Source organism: Lampris incognitus, chromosome 8 (assembly GCF_029633865.1).
Source record: "Lampris incognitus isolate fLamInc1 chromosome 8, fLamInc1.hap2, whole genome shotgun sequence".
NCBI classification, from domain to species: domain Eukaryota; kingdom Metazoa; phylum Chordata; class Actinopteri; order Lampriformes; family Lampridae; genus Lampris; species Lampris incognitus.
The window spans coordinates 8,351,255-8,370,522 of NC_079218.1; positions in this window are offsets into that span (position 1 = coordinate 8,351,255).

Sequence of the window (19,268 nt, forward strand, 5' to 3'; positions counted from 1 at the left end):
AAATGTAGTTCTCGGTGAGTGATACTGGGCCTCATGCATTCACTGTCTGTACACACAGATCTGTTCATAAAGTGTGTATACAAACTATTTAACAAATCTAATTTAAGAGTGGTGCAGATGAAGTGCACACAATAATACACAATAATCCAGCTGGTCAACCACATCTTTTGAAGAAGGAGAAGTCCATAAACCATTAGTTTACCTCGGGGAAAGACAAGGTAAACTAATGATTTATTCATTTACAAGGCAATACATCAATGCTAGTTTTAATATTGGGGAATATAGAAAATGCATTTAGGCCTAAATGAATATAAATGTAACTGGCCTACACATATCTGTATAATCATGTTCTGATTGTTTTAGAATATATTGTATTCTGAAATAAATTTAACCTGTGTATTTATTATTGACATTATATCTATCTGTCTGTCTGTCTCTCTGTCTAGCTAGCTAGCTATAAATTATGGCAAAAAATACTATTGGCAACTCAGAGGAATTGATGCCAATAAGACCCCATTCTGGATCATATTTCTTACACTTTTAGTCAGTTCTCAAAAAATCAGTTGCATATATATCTACTATTAATTCAACTGCAAGTAGGAGGAATAGGGGTGAATCAAACTTATCTAATAAAGACAAAACTCCCACAGAATGCGCTCTCATGTAACTGAGCCTTGTGAAACTATTAACATGCCCCAAAAAGCAAAGAAAAAAAAAACATTCTGATGATGATTTTATACCTTTATGTCATTTCTGACAGCGAGATTTTGATTTTGACTTGTTAGATCCTTTTTACAATACTTTTTGACGTAGCCGTAGCACCTGATTAGCTGTTCAGACTCTGACAAATCCAGGCCTGTTCTTTTCTGTCCTTGTTGTTTCAGGCACGTGGAGAGCCATACCGGCCTCCCAGCAGTCTCTCAGCACCTGTGACTCGCTTCGATGGACGTCCTCGTGCTCGAGACCGCCCCAAACCAAGGCGAAGGCCCCGTCCTAAAGAACCTGAGGAGACACGGCGCTCTCGCTCTGCACCGGCAACTGGTGCCCCAACAACCCCCCAGCCGCCGTCACACACTGCCCATAATGAAGGCTTCCTCTACCGCAAAAAGGCAACCACCTCTGACCTAGAGGCCCAACAGAGGAGCCCCAATAGGTATGACCATCACTGATGAATCGCACAAGAACCAGAGGGTACAACGGGCATATCAGAGAATGAAATTATAACTCAATATACAAACATGTCTGGAAAATCTCCACTCTACCTTATCTCAAGAGTGAAAGATATTTTGCCTTTACAAAATCAATTTGTAAATCAAACTGTCTTTGTTAGTTCTATCTTTATTAGATATGTCCAAAGGAATTGAATCGAGTGCAACTGGACTTGGTATATATCCGTGAAGACGTTTCGCCTCTCATCCAAGAGGCTTCATCAGTTTGTGCCTTTCTGACTAGACCAAGCTAGTCTGACTGGCTGGTGATGAAACTCAGATATTTATCCTCTTTGGAGTCGTTATCAGACCTATTGATGTCCATGGCTCTTTGTGTTGCGATGTTTAGCTACGCTCGTCGTTATCAGAGGTATTGACATGCGTGGCTCTTTTGTGTTCCGATGTTTAGCCACGCTCGTCGTTATCAGAGCTATTGATGTGCATGGCTCTTTGTGATCCAATGTTAAGCAGCGACGGTCGTTGGGGGTGTTAGTTTCGACTTCGTTAGTGCTCCGTTCAGTGGTCATGAGTCGTTGGAGCCGTTAGTGACCGACTGTTGTTCTTGGAGGCTAAGCTTCTTGAGTCTCCTGGGTAGAGATGAAAGGACGGCATTGTAAGTGGGAGATAGGTGATGTCGCAGACCTCCTCCTCTGTTGAGGGATGATTTTTCCAGTTTTGCATAGATGGCTTCCTTCACCCCTCTTTCAAATCATAATCTTCCCTGTCCAAAATGTGTACGTTGCTGTCCTTGAAGGAACGCGTCTTCTCCTTTAGGTGTAGATAGACTGCTGAGTCTTGTCCTGAGGAGTATGGCCTTCTGTGTTGGGCCATCCGTTTCTGTAGTGGTTGTTTGGTTTCTTCTATGTATAGGTCAGTGCAATCCTCATTGCATTGTACAGCATACACCAGATTTCTGAACCAGTCTTTGTCGGAGTGTGTTGCTGGGTTTGAAATATACCGGGATGCGGTGTTTGTTAAAAATTCTCCTGAGTTTCTCGGAGACCCCAGAAACATACGGGATGACTATGTTATTCCTTCTGTTCCTTCCCTCCTCATCGCTCACCCGGTTGGTCTTTTTGGAACGTGTTGCAGTTTTCACAAAGGTCTAACTGGGGTAGCCGCAGGTTTTTAAAGCTCCCTTCAGGTGTTTGTGTTCTTCCCGTTGGGCCTGAGTGCTGCTGGGCACATTGTCAGCTGTGTTGCAGAGTTCTGATGATGCCCAGTTTGTGTTCCAGAGGGTGGTGTGAGTCGAAAAGTAGATATTGGTCTGTGTGTGTAGGTTTCCTGTAAACCCCAATGTTGAGGCTCCTGTCTTCCCCAATGTGGACATCACAGTCCAAGAAGGGCAAACTGTTGTTCTTTACGTCTTCCCTTGTGAACTTAATGTTCTTGTCCACTGAGTTGATGTGTTTGGTAAACGCTTGCACCTCTTGTGTTTGGATTTTGACCCATGTGTCGTTCACATATCTGAATCAGTGGCTCGGAGGTGTTCCTCTGAAGGAGTTCAGGGCCCTGTGTTCTACCTCTTCCATATATAAGTTGGCCACAATGGGAGATACCAGTGAGCCCATTGCACAGCCGTGTTTCTGTCTGTAAAACTGGCCCCTGAATTGGAAATATGTAGTGTTCAGGCAAAGGTCCAGTAGTTGGCAAATCTGGTCTGGGCTGAGGTTGGTCCTATCGTGGAGGGTGTGTTCCGTAGCAAACGTTGCCTCACAGTTTCCAAAGCCTCCATGGCTGGGATGCAGGTGAATAACGAGGTCACGTTGTAGGATACCAAGGTTTCATTCGGTTCCAGTTTTACGCCTTGGACCTTGTTCACAAAGTCAGTGGAGTTTTGGATATGGTGAGGTGTTCCACCCACTAAAGAGGTCAAGTTGTTGGCTATATGTTTGGCAATGTTGTACGTGACCGAGTTTATGCTGCTGACGATGGGCCTGAGGGGGGTTCCATCTTTATGGATCTTAGGGAGTCCATATATGCATGAAATGTTATCTTGTGGAAGAGACGGTGGTATTGTATCCGATCAATGGTTCCTCCTTTCTGTAGTTTCTGTAGGTATTCTATTATTCTCCTCTTGTAACCACTAGTTGGATCGCATCTCAGAGGTTCATAGGTGTCAGTGTCGCTGAGTAATGACGTGATCTTGGCATGGTAGTCTGTTGTGTTGAGGATAACCGTGCATCTCCCCTTATCTGCTGGAAGGATAGTGATGTTTTCATCCATGCTCAGGGCTGTCACAGCTTTCCTTTCCTCCATGGTTAGGTTGGAAGGAGGGAGTTTCGCATTGGACAGAGCTGCTGATACCTTTAACTTAAGCTGTTCTGCCTCGGTTTCCGTTAGATTGTTTTTCCTTATGGCTGATTCTGTGGATGTGGTGAGGTGAACTAGGTAGTTGTTTGGGTGTCATGGTGAAGTTCAGTCCTTTGGCTAAGACCTCCTTCTCTGATTGGGTAAGTACCTTGTCCGACAGATTCTTGATCCATCTGTTCTGCGTTCCGTTTTCTGTGGGATGTTCTGTCTTTTGTCTCCAGGTAAGTATATCTGCTTGGCTAGTGTTGTTGGTTCGTTGCTGTAAGTTTTGAAACTTCCTTGTCTGCCTTTCTTTGGTTTTGTGGTGTTGAGATAGTTGGGCTTTCTTGGTGAAATCAGTGATCCTCTCCAAGACTGCACCAGGCAAGAGGGATGTTAGTTGCTGGAGTAGTTGGTCAGATTTCTCCTTCAGCCCTTAATAGTGAAATGGACCTGTCTCACTCTTTCATCAGGAGTTGATTCTGTGCCTTCTCTATGGTTCTGTCTGCTCTATGTCCTTTCATTGTGGTACACAGGTGCAGGCTAGTGGGTATGAGCCTGTGTTGTCTGCATCTCGGATTGAATCGCAAGTGGTTTCTGTAGTCTGCAATCTTCCGAGCCATCCTTTCATATTCCCTCACCATTTTAAGGGTGTCAGACCCGAATTGTTCCGCAACATGTCTGTGAATGTTCTCATTCATCCAGGTCATGGTTATCCAAAGGAATTGAATCGGGTGCAACTGGACTTGGTATATATCCGTGAAGACGTTTTGCCTCTCATCCAAGAGGCTTCCTCAGTTCGTGCCTTTCTGACTAGACCAAGCTAGTCTAACTGGCTGGTGATGAAACTCAGATATTTATCCTCTTTGGAGTCGTTATCAGAGCGAATGATGTCCATGGCTCTTTGTGTTCCGATGTGTAGCAACGCCTGTCGTTATCAGAGGTATTGATATGTGTGGCTCTTTGTGATCCGATGTTAAGCAACACCCGTCGTTATCAGAGCTATAAATGTGCATGGCTCTTTGTGATCCGATGTTAAGCAGCGACGGTTGTTGGGGGTGTTAGTTTCGACTTCGTTAGTGCTCCATTCAGTGGTCATGAGTCGTTGGAGCCGTTAGTGACCGACTGTTGTTCTTTGGACAGGGAAGATAGATGGTTTGAAAGAGGGGTGAAGGAAGCCATCTATGCGAAACTGGTAAAACCATCCCTCAACAGAGGAGGAGGTCTGCGACACCACCTATCTCCCACTTACAATGCTGTCCTTTCATCTCTACCCAGGAGACTCAAGAAGCCTAGCCTCCAAGAACAACAGTCGGTCACTAACGGCTCCAACGACTCATGACCACTGAATGGCGCACTAACCAAGTCGAAACTAACACCCCCAACGACCGTCGCTGCTTAACATTGGATCACAAAGAGCCATGCACATCAATAGCTCTGATAACGACGAGCGTGGCTAAATATCGGAACACAAAAGAGCCACGCATGTCAATACCTCTGATAACGACGAGCGTAGCTAAACATCGCAACACAAAGAGCCATGGACATCAATAGGTCTGATAACGACTCCAAAGAGGATAAATAGCTTGGTCTAGTCAGAAAGACACGAACTGATGAAGCCTCTTGGATGAGAGGCGAAACGTCTTAACAGATATACCAGTTGCACTCGATTCAATTCCTTTTGATAACCATGACCTGGATGAATGAGAATATTCACAGACATCTTTATTAGATATGCTTTGCCATTTTATCCATAAGAGAAATTAACTGGTAATGAAGCTCTGTTCTTAACTCACATCCATAATCCCATTTTATCAAAATTGCAATTTGACTTCCGGCGTAGCGATCAATGAAGTAGGACACGACTTTCGGGGCTCCTGCAGTCTACTACTACTACTTTTGGGTGCAGATTTTTCCTCAGGGTTTCTTCCCGAAGCCTTTCCCGTATACGAGTATACCTGCAAGGCAGCTGAGGTTTTAAATCCGACTTTTCCTTCTCCTAGATGAACTGGCTGATAAGGCTAACAAGCTTCATCTACCCGGGTTTGAAATCAGAGTTGTCCTTCTCCTAGATTGGCTGCCAACTAAGGCTAACGAGTCCAATCGACCCACCCGGTTATACCGCCGAGAACCCGGTCACCCCTGCAGCAGACTTTGTAAAAACAGGAGGTACCACGAGAAGGTGCTGCTGCGGACACATTTGCGTAGGAGCGGCCATGTGCTAAGATCCTGATGGACCCGTGGCAATCACTACACCAGGAAGGGAGAGGCCACCACACTGCTTCACATTCCTTTTGGCAAGTAGGACATCTGGTCCAAGACTCACCGCCTCCCATTCTGAATCAATAGTCTCGCTAGTCTTGCAACTGGTAGTAGGTGGTCTCAGACAAGAGAGTGGAGTTGATGATGCGCAACTCTTCCTCACTTGAATCATCGCGCAAGTCATCTGTCATCCATCATAGGATGACTAGATGGTCCTCATCGCGGTGACAAACAAATAACACTACTACTTTCAGCTGCTCCCATTAGGAGTTGCCACAGCGGATCATCCGTTTCCATCTCTTCCTGTCCTCTGCATCTTCCTCTGTCATGCCAGCCACTTGCATGTTCTCCCTCACCACACCTACAAACCTCCTCTTTGGTCTTCCTCTTTTCCTCTTGCCTGGCAGCTCCATCTTCAGAATCCTTCTCCTAATATACCCATCATATCTCCTCTGGAAAAATCCTACCCAAGTCACACCTATTGTACTTTTTTGGAGTAAGTTTTACCCAATACTTTAACTTAGACCTCTTGCTGACCAAAATGCCTCAAAAAGTCAAAACTGGGGGCACATCAACTGCACAACCACTGCAGCCGACTGCATGCCACGTTCTCACCTTATTGTGACTCCACTCCCCGCCTGGGCGGAGCTGCCATGCCAACAGATGTTACTGCCCCCTCTGATCTCAAGGTGAAGCTGCTCTCTTCCCTTCGCAATGAGATGGCAGTTATTTTCAAGACCAAGCTCCAGGTGGTCTTGAGCAAGAACTTATCATCCATCAAGACGGAGCTACAGGCAGTAAAATCAGAATCATTTGCCAGTCTTACAAACATCCAATCTGATATGAGCACTCTGAAGGATGCCGTTGGTGAAATGGAAACCTCACTTTTCACGTGCACCGATGACGTTGCCACACTTCAGGCTAAACCAAAGAAGGTTGAAACAGTTCAACTGGATACAACATTTATTGACAAATACGTTTCATCACTCATCTAAGGGACCTTTTCAGTCTAAACTGACTGCAGGTATCCCCACCCCTTATAAACAATACAGTTGCATAATGACTGAAACCAATGACCAGTTTCATATGCAAATATGGTTGTGACCATTAACTAGAGTTTTAAAGGCCATGTGTACTAATCAGAGGATTTGGGAATGTTTGCAATCACAGCACTGTAAGATGGCGATAGATGCATTCTGAAACAACCCCCCCCCCCCGGTTTAGGGATGGTCGTTCCTTCTTCACAGAGATAGCCTCTTTGACTCCCCGTTCAAACCAGCGTTCCTCCTTATCAAGGATGTGCACATCCTCATCCTTGAAAGAGTGGTCCCTGGCCTGTAGATGGTGTAGACTGCGGAGTCCTAGCCTAAAATGTTAGCTCTCCTGTGTTGTGCCATCCTCTCGGCCAGCGTCTGTTTAGTTTCCCCAATGTACAGGTCACGGTAATCCTCCTGGCACTTAACAGCATAAACTATATTGCTCTGTTTGTGCCGGGGGACCTGATCTTTGGGGTGAAACAACTTCTGGCACAGCGTCTTTTAGGGTTTGAAAGCAACTGAGACGTTGTATCCAGATGAACTGATTCAACCTTCTTTGATTTTCTTACCAGAAGTATTGAGCATGCATCAAGACACTCCAGGTAAAAGTGGAACAACTGTCAGCCGAACTGGTAAGATTGGAAAATAAATGTGAGGATCTTGAGGTAAGATCACAGCACAACAATATAAGGATAGTGGGTATTCCCAAAGACTCAACCATTCCTCCACTGCAACAGCTATCTCCACTCTGCTAAAGGAGGCTTTTGGGCTTGAGAAAGAGCCCCTCTTGGACTGCGTTCATCGCACTCTCCAGCCGAAGCCAAAATCCAGTGAGTGACCTTGCCCAATAATCACTTGACTACGTTATCATATGGACTGTGTTGATATTCTACGGTGAGCCAAAGCCCAACAATGGATCAAGATTTGAGACATGGTCATCTCTGTCTTTCCCGACTACACCGTGAAGACAGCCCGTGCCCAAGCCGCCTTCAGTGACACCTGGCACCAGCTCTGTGAGATACCGGGCATACAATTTGGTTTGCTATACCCAGCATGCCTCCAGGAGTTTAAATTACCAGAAGATGCCAAGGCATTCTTCATTAAAACACTGGACAAGTAAGAGAACTGAGAAAAGTCATATAATCTTCATGATATACCTCTCAATTAGTATGGACAATTGACCAATTCTTTACTCCACAAACCAAGTTACATGATGTTGAAGTGAATTTGTTTATTTGTGCCTTTTGTTTATCATTGAATTTGCAGGACCCAAACCAAAGTCTAACTGCTACTATTAGGTCAAAAGCCATAAGCATGTTTGTTAAGGATTTGACTCCTTGTGGAGTTAGCACTGGGTTCTCCATGGTTTGGGGATGGGGTCATTGTAAGTGCTATGGGGGGTGGGGGACGGGCTGTTTGGTATTTGAACTGTTCTGGCCAATAGCGGTTTGTGTTGCTTTTTTTTTCATCTTTTCTCCTTTTCCAAGGGATAGGGGTGGGCTTCAGGCTCACTTTCTTGCTAAATACTTAATAAATGGCCACTTATACTAGCAATTCAAGAATCCCATATATTGGCTCTCCTGTGAGGTTTGTGAGCTGGAATATTAAAGGTATGGGGAGCCCTATTAAGAGATCATGGGTATTTGCTCATGTGAAATGACTTAAGCTAACCTAGTGTTTCTTCAGGAGACCCATATGTGTACGAAGGACTAGGTTAGACTAAAATGACCATGGGTATCTAAGGTGTTTCACTCAAATTTCAACTCTAAAGCCGGAGGGGTTGCTATTTTATTAGCAAGTCAACCCAGTTTTCAGCCTCCAAAGTTATATCGCATCAAAACGATAGATATTTAATTGTCTCAGGTACACTGTCTCATGTTCCCATTTTATTAGTTCATATTTATGCCCCCAATTTTGATGACCCAATAACCTCCTTATGTTTAGAGAGGACATATTGCATTATTGATCCCAATCTAGACTGCCCTAATCCCCGAACCCTGACCCCATCATTAATGTCGAGATCAGTTTCTGATTTCATGTGTAAGAATGGTTGCATTGATCCTTGGAAATTCTATAACCCCCATATCAAGGAATATTCCTTCTTTTCATGCGTGCATCAGTCTTTCTGACAGATTAATTATTATGTCATTGATGCCAAACTAATTTCCAATGTGTTGACTGTTAAATACCATCCTATTATTATCTCTGACCATGCCCCTTTTTCTTTGGATATTCAGTTTTCCCCACAACCCTGGTACTCAGCATTATGGAGGTTCAATACTTTGCTTTTGTCAGAAGAGAAATACAATAAATTTATCACAGCCTCAATTGATGAGTTTATTGCTATAAATCAGGACGAGACAGAACATGTCTCTTGCTCACTGTGGTGGGAATCGCTGAAAGCATACCTATGGGGTCAAATTATCTCCTACTCTGCACATTTGAATAAAACCCGTAAAGCCAAACTGCAAGCGCTCTCTATTAATATCAGTAAATTGGCTCAACAACTTGCTACTTGCCCCTCTCCCAGTTTACTCAAACGTTGTGTTGCTTTACAGCCTGAATTTGATCTCATCACAACCACTGAAGCAGAATGCCTTCTTTTGCATTCACGCTCCACATATTACAAGTATGACGATAAGGCAAGCCTGCTCCTGGCTCACCAACTCTCGTATGATCCCTCAGATAAAAGATTCATTAGGCACATCGCATATTGACCCTACCACCATCAACCCTGTCTTTTGCTTGTTTTATTCTTCTTTATATACTTAGCACAAAAAGTAAGGAAATGTGTGTTTGGTAGATTATTTCTTTGTTGTAACAATGCTTCTTGGCAATAAATCTTATACCGTTGGAAAGCCTGTTTATTTCCCTTTTAAATGGTGCCACATTTGTAAGGAAAATGCATTTGTGGGATGAGCAGCAGAGCTGAGTATGTGGGTTGCGCCCATGAAAAAATTGCCAAATCTTCTCTGCCAATGCCAAACAGCTCATTTTGCTGTTGCTATTGACTCTTGTTTTGAGCTTCTGGTACCCCAGGTGCTGACAATCAGGTGCCTGATATAAGATTTATTGCCAAGAAGCATTGTTACAACAAAGAAATAATCTACCAAACACACATTTACTTACTTTTTGTGCTAAGTTTATAAGTCTGAATCTCCATCTGACAACACTGAAATCAATTCTTTCTTGAATAGTCTCAATTTCCCTGTTATAAACCCTGAGGTTGCTAAAGAACTTGATTCACCATAACTGTAGAGGAAATTGCCCTCGCTATGAAAAGCATGCAAAACAATAAAGCTCGGATTTCCAGTTGAATTTTTTTTTGAAAGATTTCTGGCTAAACTGGCCCCATTTTTGCATTCTGTGTATATCAGACAAGCCTCCATAAGTCTTCTTCTAAAAAAGACAAAGACCCAAATCTCTGCAGCTCTTACAGACCTCTCTCCTTAATAAATGTGAATGCTAATATCTTAGCTAAAGCTCTGGCCCATCACTTGGGAAATATCCTATCAACTATTATTTCAGATGAACAAACCAGATTTATAAAGGGGCACCAGCTGTTCTATAATGTTTGTACCTTCTTAAATATTATTTATTCTACAACTACCACAACGACCCCCAAAGTAGTGATCTCAGTTGATGCTGAAAATGCGTTCGACAGGCTTGAATTGGATTACTTGTGTACTGTACTAAGTAAATTTGGACTGGGAAATGTATTTATTTCCTGGATACGTCTACTTTATACATCCCCATAAGCTAGTATCTCCACCAATGGCATTCAATCCAGTTTTTTCACTTTGTTTCATGGCACCCATCAGGATTGTCCCTTATCCCACCCCCACCCCTGTTGTTTGCACTAGCAATAGAGCCCTTGTCAATCTTTCTAGGGTCCTCTCCCAGTTTTACTGAGATATCATGATTGGGCGTGGAATTCAGGCTATCACTTTACGTTGATGATTTACTGTTGTATGTCTCAGATCCAAACCATTTTATACCAGCTATTCTATCCATCCTTCAGAGATTTTGCTCATACTCAGGCTGTAAAGTAAATATCTCCAAGACCAAATGCTTTCTTAACAATGCGTCAGCATTACAACTTAAACAGTCGGATATGCCTTTTAAATTGAACACCTCTGGCTTTAAATACCTGGGGGTCAATGTAACCAGAACATTAACCTCCCTCTTCTCTGCCAATTTCTCCTCTTTAATGTCTAAAATTAATTCTGACCACCAAAGATGGGGAAGTTTACCTCTGTCTCTGATTGGAAGAATAAACAGTTAAAATGGACATTTTGCCCAAATTTCTGTTTCTGTTCCAATGTCACCACCTATTCCTGCCAAAACGTTTTTTAGAACAATTGATCAAGATATTTCTAGCTTTGTATGGTGTGGAAAGGCACCCAGAATCTGTAAATCTGTACTTCAAAGATGCAAATTCAATGGTGGGCTCTCTCTCTCAGCTGTGCTATTCCTACCATCACCATCCAAACATGGTGGCGCAAAAGCAAACTGACCATAAGGGAAGAATTTTCTTATTGCCCCACGGCTTTTGACTATCCATTTCTTATTTGCCGGCAAATTAATTTGCTGTATTCTGTTTGGCCATATTGTATCATAGGTGACGTTTGTCCTGTTTGTTTCTGAGGCACACGTCTGATGATGTAGTGCAGTGTGCTTGTAACATTGATGCTGTATTACCAATGACTCATTGTAAGTTTGTCAGAGACTAGCCCCGCCAATGTCAAAAGTGAGCTTCCCCTGAAAGCCGTGGTATAGTTCATACCCTGTGGTCATCACCAGTATGGAATTAACTCCCACATCTCTTCATTATGTCTGTGTTACAGCAAGTCCTGGGTTAACGTGTACTGTGTGCTGGCAGAGGGAAAGATGACCTTCTATAAGGACGCCAGGAACCACGCCACAACTTACAATGGAGAGCCTCCTCTTGACTTAATTCACTGCTCATTTGATGCTTCAGTGGGATACAAGAAAAAGAAAAATGTCTTCGTTGTGAAGTAAGAAAAACCCATGTCTAATTTCTGGTTAATTTCTTAGGCGAGTCATATTTGATAATATATCTTAAATGTATATTTCCTTGCAATTAAAGTGTCAAATGTTATATATTCACTCAGATGTGGCATAACTAGACAAGTTTTAACTCATACGTAGTTGAAACAGAAACATCAAACTAGAGAAAATTCACATAGCAACCTGCAAGCACAAGATCAGACATGTGAGTGCGGCACCAGAATCTTCATTAGTTTCTACACTGAGCTGCAGCGAGGAATGAATGATGATGTCTCACTGTCATTTACAACAGAGTAAACGATGGAAGCAACTTTGTGTTCCACGCAAAAGACGAGGTAAGAAAACCTTTTTTTTTAGTAATGATTAAGTATGTTGTGTATCCGTTAATACATCAGACCACACAGAAACACAATATTGTTTGTGGGATGGCAGACATTACTGTGTTACTTTAGACTCCTGTGTTTCAGTGTCAGTCCTCTTGCTAAGATGTGTGGGTCGTTTCATGTCTGAGATAGCTTGGTGTGTGCCCACGTCAGCTGAAATAATAATCGTAATGAAAGCAGAATGTGTTAATGGGGCTGGAAGAGAGTTAAAAAAAGAGAGAGAGAGAGAACTTAAATTTGATATTTGGATGAGTTAATGACCAAAGTTTTAATTATATTTTTACTTTATTATTCTTATATTTCTACCAAAATTAAAAATGAAGAGCTGGTGATGGACAGGTTGACGGACAAGATCAGGCAGGAGTCTCCGTGGACTATGATGTTCGCGGATGACATTGTGACCTGCAGTGAGAGTAGGGTGCAGGTTGAGGAGAGCCTGGAGAGGTGGAGGTATGCACTGGAGAGAAGAGGAATGAAAGTGTGTAGGAGCAAGACGGAGTTCATATGTGTGAATGAGAGGGAGGACAGTGGAATGGTCAGGATGCAAGGAGTAGAGGTGATGAAGACGTATGAGTTTAAATACTTGGGCTCAACTGTACAAAGTAATGGGGAGTGCAGAAGAGAGGTGAAGAAGAGAGTGTAGGCAGGGTGGAGTGGGTGGAGAAGCATGTCAGGAGTGATTTATGACAGAAGGGTACCAGCAAGAGTTAAAGGGAAGGTTTACAAGATGGTTGTGAGACCAGCTATGTTATATGGTTTGGAGACAGTGGCACTGACGAAAATACAGGAGGTGGAGCTGGAGGTGGCAGAGTTGAAGATGCTAAGATTTTCATTGGGAGTGATGATGAAGGACAGGATTAGGAATGAGTATATTAGAGGGACAGCTCAGGCTGGACGGTTTGGAGACAAAGCAAGAGAGACAAGATTGAGATGGTTTGGACATGTGTGGAGGAGAGATGCTGGGTATATTGGGAGAAGGATGCTGAATATGGAGCTGCCAGGGAAGAGGAAAAGAGGAGGGCCAAAGAGGAGGTTTATGGATGTGGTGAGGGAGGACATGCAGGTGGCTGGTGTGACAGAGGAAGATGCAGAGGACAGGAAGAGATGGAAACGAATGACCCGCTGTGGCGACCCCTAATGGGAGCAGCCAAAAATAGCAGTAGATTCTAATATTTCTACCAAAATTTAAATATTCATAACTAAATAACATTATTGCAAAACATTACAACCTGACGGTGTTCAAAGTGTTATGTGTCAAGTAAGTACCGTGGAAGACTGCCGATCTTGTCCATCCTTTGGCCTTTTGGAAACCCAGACACCATTCTCAGTCCGTGGTCCTCCATTATCTGTCACTCCGCTGCTCTTTTCCATGTTTTCTCCAGACAGCTGCATCTAAATCTATTCAGTGTAATAGAGAGAGAATTTCAAGCTTTTAAAAGTACAGTACTGAAATAACACAAACGTTTTACTTCTGAAATGATTATAAAAAAACAAACAACTTTGCTTGGATGTTATCTTCAGATTGTAGTCCAGGATTAGAAATGGTTTCCAGTCAGACATGTTGCTCTTCTGCATTTTGAAGAAAGAAATACACCTTACTGATGTTTTAGACCAGTGATCCACATCTGCTGGTCATCTGGAAACGAAGGTACCTTATTGCTTAGTGGGGGTCACACATGTACCATAGTTAAGAAGGCGTAGTTTTCATTGTGGTTGGTGTTTAAGTCCACCCCCTGAAAGACTGAAACAAATAAGTTACGGGGCTTGATGTGTAAAACCCGAGTCGACGCACTTTTGGTTGAACCTTTTTTGCATGACACATGTGAAGGACACAGGAATCACCTGTTTCATACTGTGTTTGAGTCCTCGACAGTCTACCTCACCTTACTCACACCCTAGAACTACTTCAGAATACATTACAGGGACATGGTTTCATCTTTGTTATCAAGATAAAGAACATTTTTGCAAATTTCAGTGGAAAATATTGTACAAAAAGCCCTAAAGACTACACAGCATCGTCTGACAAGTCTTCTGTACCTCAACGTTTTGTAGGAGGACCTCAGGGCTTGGACCTCGAACATCGCCACCTGTATAGCTGAGCATGAAGAGATGGCTAAGTGGGACAAGCCGGGTGCCTCCTCCACAGAACCCGACCGCTCCGAGAGGAAGGAGAAGTCCGAGGGCGACGCAGATGCCAGGTCAGAGAGATCCGAGCTGGTGGAGGGCGAGGAGAGGTCTGAGAAGGAGAGGTCAGAGAAAGGGGACGGGTCAGAGAAGCTAGACACGTCAGAGATCGCTGACAGGGCGGAGGGAGGGGCGGGGGGCTCCAGCACGTCTGGCAAGAGCAAATGAGAGCCCGCCAACCCCACCCCCAGCCACCCACCCACCCACACACTCCATTTTAACTTTACCCAATGACAGCAGGAGGTGACGAGCGGAGGGGACAGATGGAGAGCGTGTGCAGCCAGGTACACATCCTCTGTCTCTCTCTGCTGCGGACCCAGAACATACTGAGGCCGTGGTCCTTGGACTCTATTGTTACTGTGACAGACTGACCTTTAAGCCCCTCCCTTTCACCCAGGCAATACATCAATGCTTGCATTGTGCCCTCTGCTGGTAGATAGGAGGTTGGCCGAGACAGACAGACAGACAGACTCCACCAAGAGGTCCCAGGAATTAGTCACTGTCACGTCCCATCATCGATCATTAATCTCTTGGATTCACAGCATCTTTCTCTATCTATCTTTGACTGATAATGTAATGCTCTGTCTATCTAGACAACCCAAGTGATGAATGAAATGTTTCACAATACTTAAAAAAAAAAGGTTTTTTTGAAGCAATATACTTTTTTATTTCTTCTCTTTGTTAGAGAAAGAAAAGGGAAAATGAAACCAGAACTAGTTGCAAGTATGAACTCTACGGTTCGTCACATCCACTTTAGCTTATTCCTGGCCGTTCTGCACCTTAAACACGTAGCACATCTGTATACTAATCATAGTGGCATTTAATCCCATCACGTGGCAATCTCTGAGTCGTGTTAATTACATGGAATGCTGGTGTTATCCACCCGGGTCAGAGGTGTTAACCAATGTACGTTTCACCTTTGACGTTTTATTTATCATCATTGTTATTAATATTATTGTTTTTACTTCACTTGACCCATTTAGAGGGGGGAAAAAAAAGGTTTAATTTAATCTTTAGTTTTTTTACATGAGTTTTTACCCCAGGCGTGTCAAAGAGACAATGCGAATAGCAACACAAAGCGATGCGTTGCATTTGTGCACACCCCTCGTCTTAAAAGTTGGAACGTTGCATGAAATAGTGCGCCTGTTTACGCCTTTATTTCACGTCCTCAAAATGAGCCGGAACAGCCGGAACTGCGATGCTTTAATGCGACTGGGAGAAACGTCAGTTGCCATCACAGACCGCTTCTTCAGATCCAGAGGTGCATTTCACGAGAGAACGAGGTGAGCCAGGAAGCAGTGTGACCTCGCTGCTGTTTGTGTCGTATCGGAGCAATATACTTTCAGGAGCCTGCAGCAGTTTCAGCAGTGACACGTGTCCTTGTCGAATTTATGCAGCCCAAACTGGTTCGACCCCCCCCCCCCCAAAAAACAAACAAATAAATATAGTTCGCCTGAGAAGTAATTATTTTCTGCCCAGTGTCTCTCAGCAAAAACTGATTGGAATCTCTCAGCCGAAGGAGAATTTAATCTAAAACCGTCATGACACGACTCATAAATTGTATATACCTACATTTGTGTGTATACCAACTAAATATGTGCTCTAACACAACAGAACTAAAAATGGGTAAAAATCAAAACGTGTGTATTAATTACATAAGTGAAATAAAAAGAATCAAATCAACTATATTATTCATGTTTATTCCATTTAAATGAAAAATATGCAAATTAGGAGTTACTCATAAATATTATAGTGTATATAAGTACGGCAATATCTAGTTGCATTAAACTGTTGTACCGGGGAAGAGCTGGACATACTCTAGGTATGACTGTTGTATTTTTATATGCCGGCCGTATATTCATATTGGATTGCTTTCAATTCAGGATGCCCCCCCCCCCCGCACACACACACACACACACTCCTATAAGATCCTGTCAAAACAGCTGACTGAGTAGACGGCGTGTCAGTGAAAATTATATTTATAACTGATTCAAAGGCCCAGATACAACAACCTGGAGAAATTAATTCATGTTTTTGTTGTTTTGTTTCTGTCACGCGTGGCAATTAACTACTTGATGCTGACAGCACTCGGCCACATTGCTTCCACGTTGAAGATGAGGGAATCACACAACCAGTATCTATTGACCACGGGCAGCCGTTGACATTTTGCGCTACGTCCCTTTGGTTATCACACAAGTTTGCCTGCATTTTCAGGTCTGCCAAATTATCACCAGTAAACAGACATCCTTATCGTATCCCTTATTCTGAAAAGAAGTCCTGTTTGACCCCAGCGATGGGGGTGATTCTCAGTGGCCGTACATCAGGTGTATCTGAGTCAGCTTCGGGGCTGCGGTGTGGCGTGTACGTGTTGGCATGACTGCATCCTGCAAACCAAGAGCGCGCCAGAATTGATACGCTACGTCCAAGAAGTACATGCCATGTGGTTTTTTTTTTTTTTTTTTTTTGTCAATTTACATATTGTTTTCAACTGTCAACACATAAAGTGCCATGTCATGCAATGCTGTCAAAAAGAATAATTTAGTAGAGAAAAATTATTAATTACAAATGAATAGATAACTATTTATTTTACTTAACAGTTGTCTGGCGGTGAGCCTGCCATTGCGTAGTATTTTTGTGCGGTTGTAATGGTTCTGACCTCATTGTTCTTGTCTATCTGGCATCAGCATCCATGTTTTGAGTGTCTTCATCCTGTCAGTGTTACGCGAGGCACAACGGGTGGTGCCGCCGTATGTCGTGAGTTGTGCTCAGCACCAGCGGAGCGACGTGAATCTGACCGAAGGAACGATGACTTCCCAAACCTTGTTCCCCTCCTCTACTGACGATGTGTATGTCTTTGTTACCCAACGTTACAACTTGCTGCTATGACATGAAATAAATCTCAGATCTTGCTGATGCAAAACTTGATGTGGACTTGATGTGGACCCCATTTATCCCCCCACCCCACCCCGCCTGCCCACATTGGCTTAGCTCATATACAGCCGTACACTTTTATGAAAAGAACCTATTCCTCGTGATAAAGTCAGCGTTTGAAAACTGCGATGTCACGAAAGGCGGAAGATTTTGATAGTTGTGTCAACCAACGGGGGCGATTCTGAACTCGGCTTTGACTCGACAAACTGATAATCGATTTCAAATATTTCCCATCGCTCGCCGAGCACCCGCGAAATCTGGAAGTTGAAGATCTCACTTGGGACGCTCGCGCCTCACTAAACACCAACACTGTCATCCGGCGGCATCATTGGTTAGCAGTGACAGAGACCTCCACGTGGTCCGCTCCATACACTACGCTCAAGCCTCCGCGCTTCCTGTTTGATAAATGTTGTGGGTCATACGTCAGGTGTAATAGCGACATGTAGGTAATATGGCATTGTAATGTAAACACACTCCAATGAAGTAGTGGTCAAAATGTTTTCTGTTTAAATTTACGTTTCCTCTTTTGTTTTTTGTTTTTTTGTTCTTTTTTTTTTGGTAACCTGAGGAGAACTTGTCCGCTTAAACCACATCTTAAAGTGTTGAATACCCCGTGGAAATAAAGGTGAACGGGTCTACATACTGCAGGTCTTGCAACTGCAGGACTTCATCATGGTGGATATCAACCGAAGGGCTGGTCTTTTCCAAACTGCTTCTGTCGAGGGGTTATACAAATGCTTCGGATCAGTATGCTTGAGATATTTGCGTCTGTACATACAGTACTTGCTACAAAACAAACATTTTTATGCTGTATTTATGGCTTTCTTATAGCAATCAATGAAATGCTGAAGCTCATCGGCGCTACATGCGGTTTTCAATAAAATGTGAGTGGAAATGTGGATAATTAATGACATGAAAAAGAAAAATTCCATGCAACTTCTGTTTTGCATTCGAGTACCGCCATGTACAGTGTAAAACATTAGTGGTGATGCAGGGTCTACTCTATTGAAAAAAAGGAGAAAAAAAAACATACATGTATACAGTATTGCACAAAGTCTGCACAACTCAATGTATGTTTTAAGAATGTACATTTTAATTCTGATTTGTTTATTGAATTGGCTGAGTAACATCTGCCGATATCTGTCTGTGGAAATATGAAATATGGTATTGTCTCATAAACTCTGTTCATCCCTTAATTTTGCCATTGTCCTTTTTATTTTCCTTTTGTTTTACCCTCCTTCTCTGTTGAGCTAAAAATAACATGCTTAACCCTCTCCAACGGGTAAATTCCCTTCAGTTGTTTGGACAGAAAATTGAAGTCTGCAGAAGATATTTTAAGATGCCTCCAGTTAATTAACGTCTGTGAATCTTCTAAAATACAATCCTGTGTACAGGAGGTGCTGGGAAGTTTATTTTTGTCCAAATGAACATTTTCCTCTCAGAATATCGCCTTCAAGGTGAAGAAAAAGAGAAAGACTTTGCTACTCTAGCTACCAAGTTGGAGCGTAGTACTGATAATTGGGGGAATTATACCTTCCCACGTGTTTATGGATGATATGAAAGATGCCACAGGGAATGTTCTGCAAGAAACACTGAGCTGTCCCAGCAAATGTATTGGCCGTAGGCTTGCACACTATTAGGAAACTCACACCTATTAATTTCCTAAAATACACCTATATTTGATGTAGTCTTCTTTTTGTCGTACTTGAATGAATATTGAATAGGTAAATTGATCCTTTTTCTAGAGGATGTAGTGCAAACCCAGGTTCATTTTGCGTACCCCAAATCATTGTGTAGATGTTAAAGATACATATAGGATGTGCACATCAAGTTTCAAGTATTATTGAGTTGTGTGTTCAAGTACAAATCTTTTTTTTAACATATTTCCAGATGGTAACATACAACTACCATTTGGGTTTTTTACACATTTGCAAATGTTA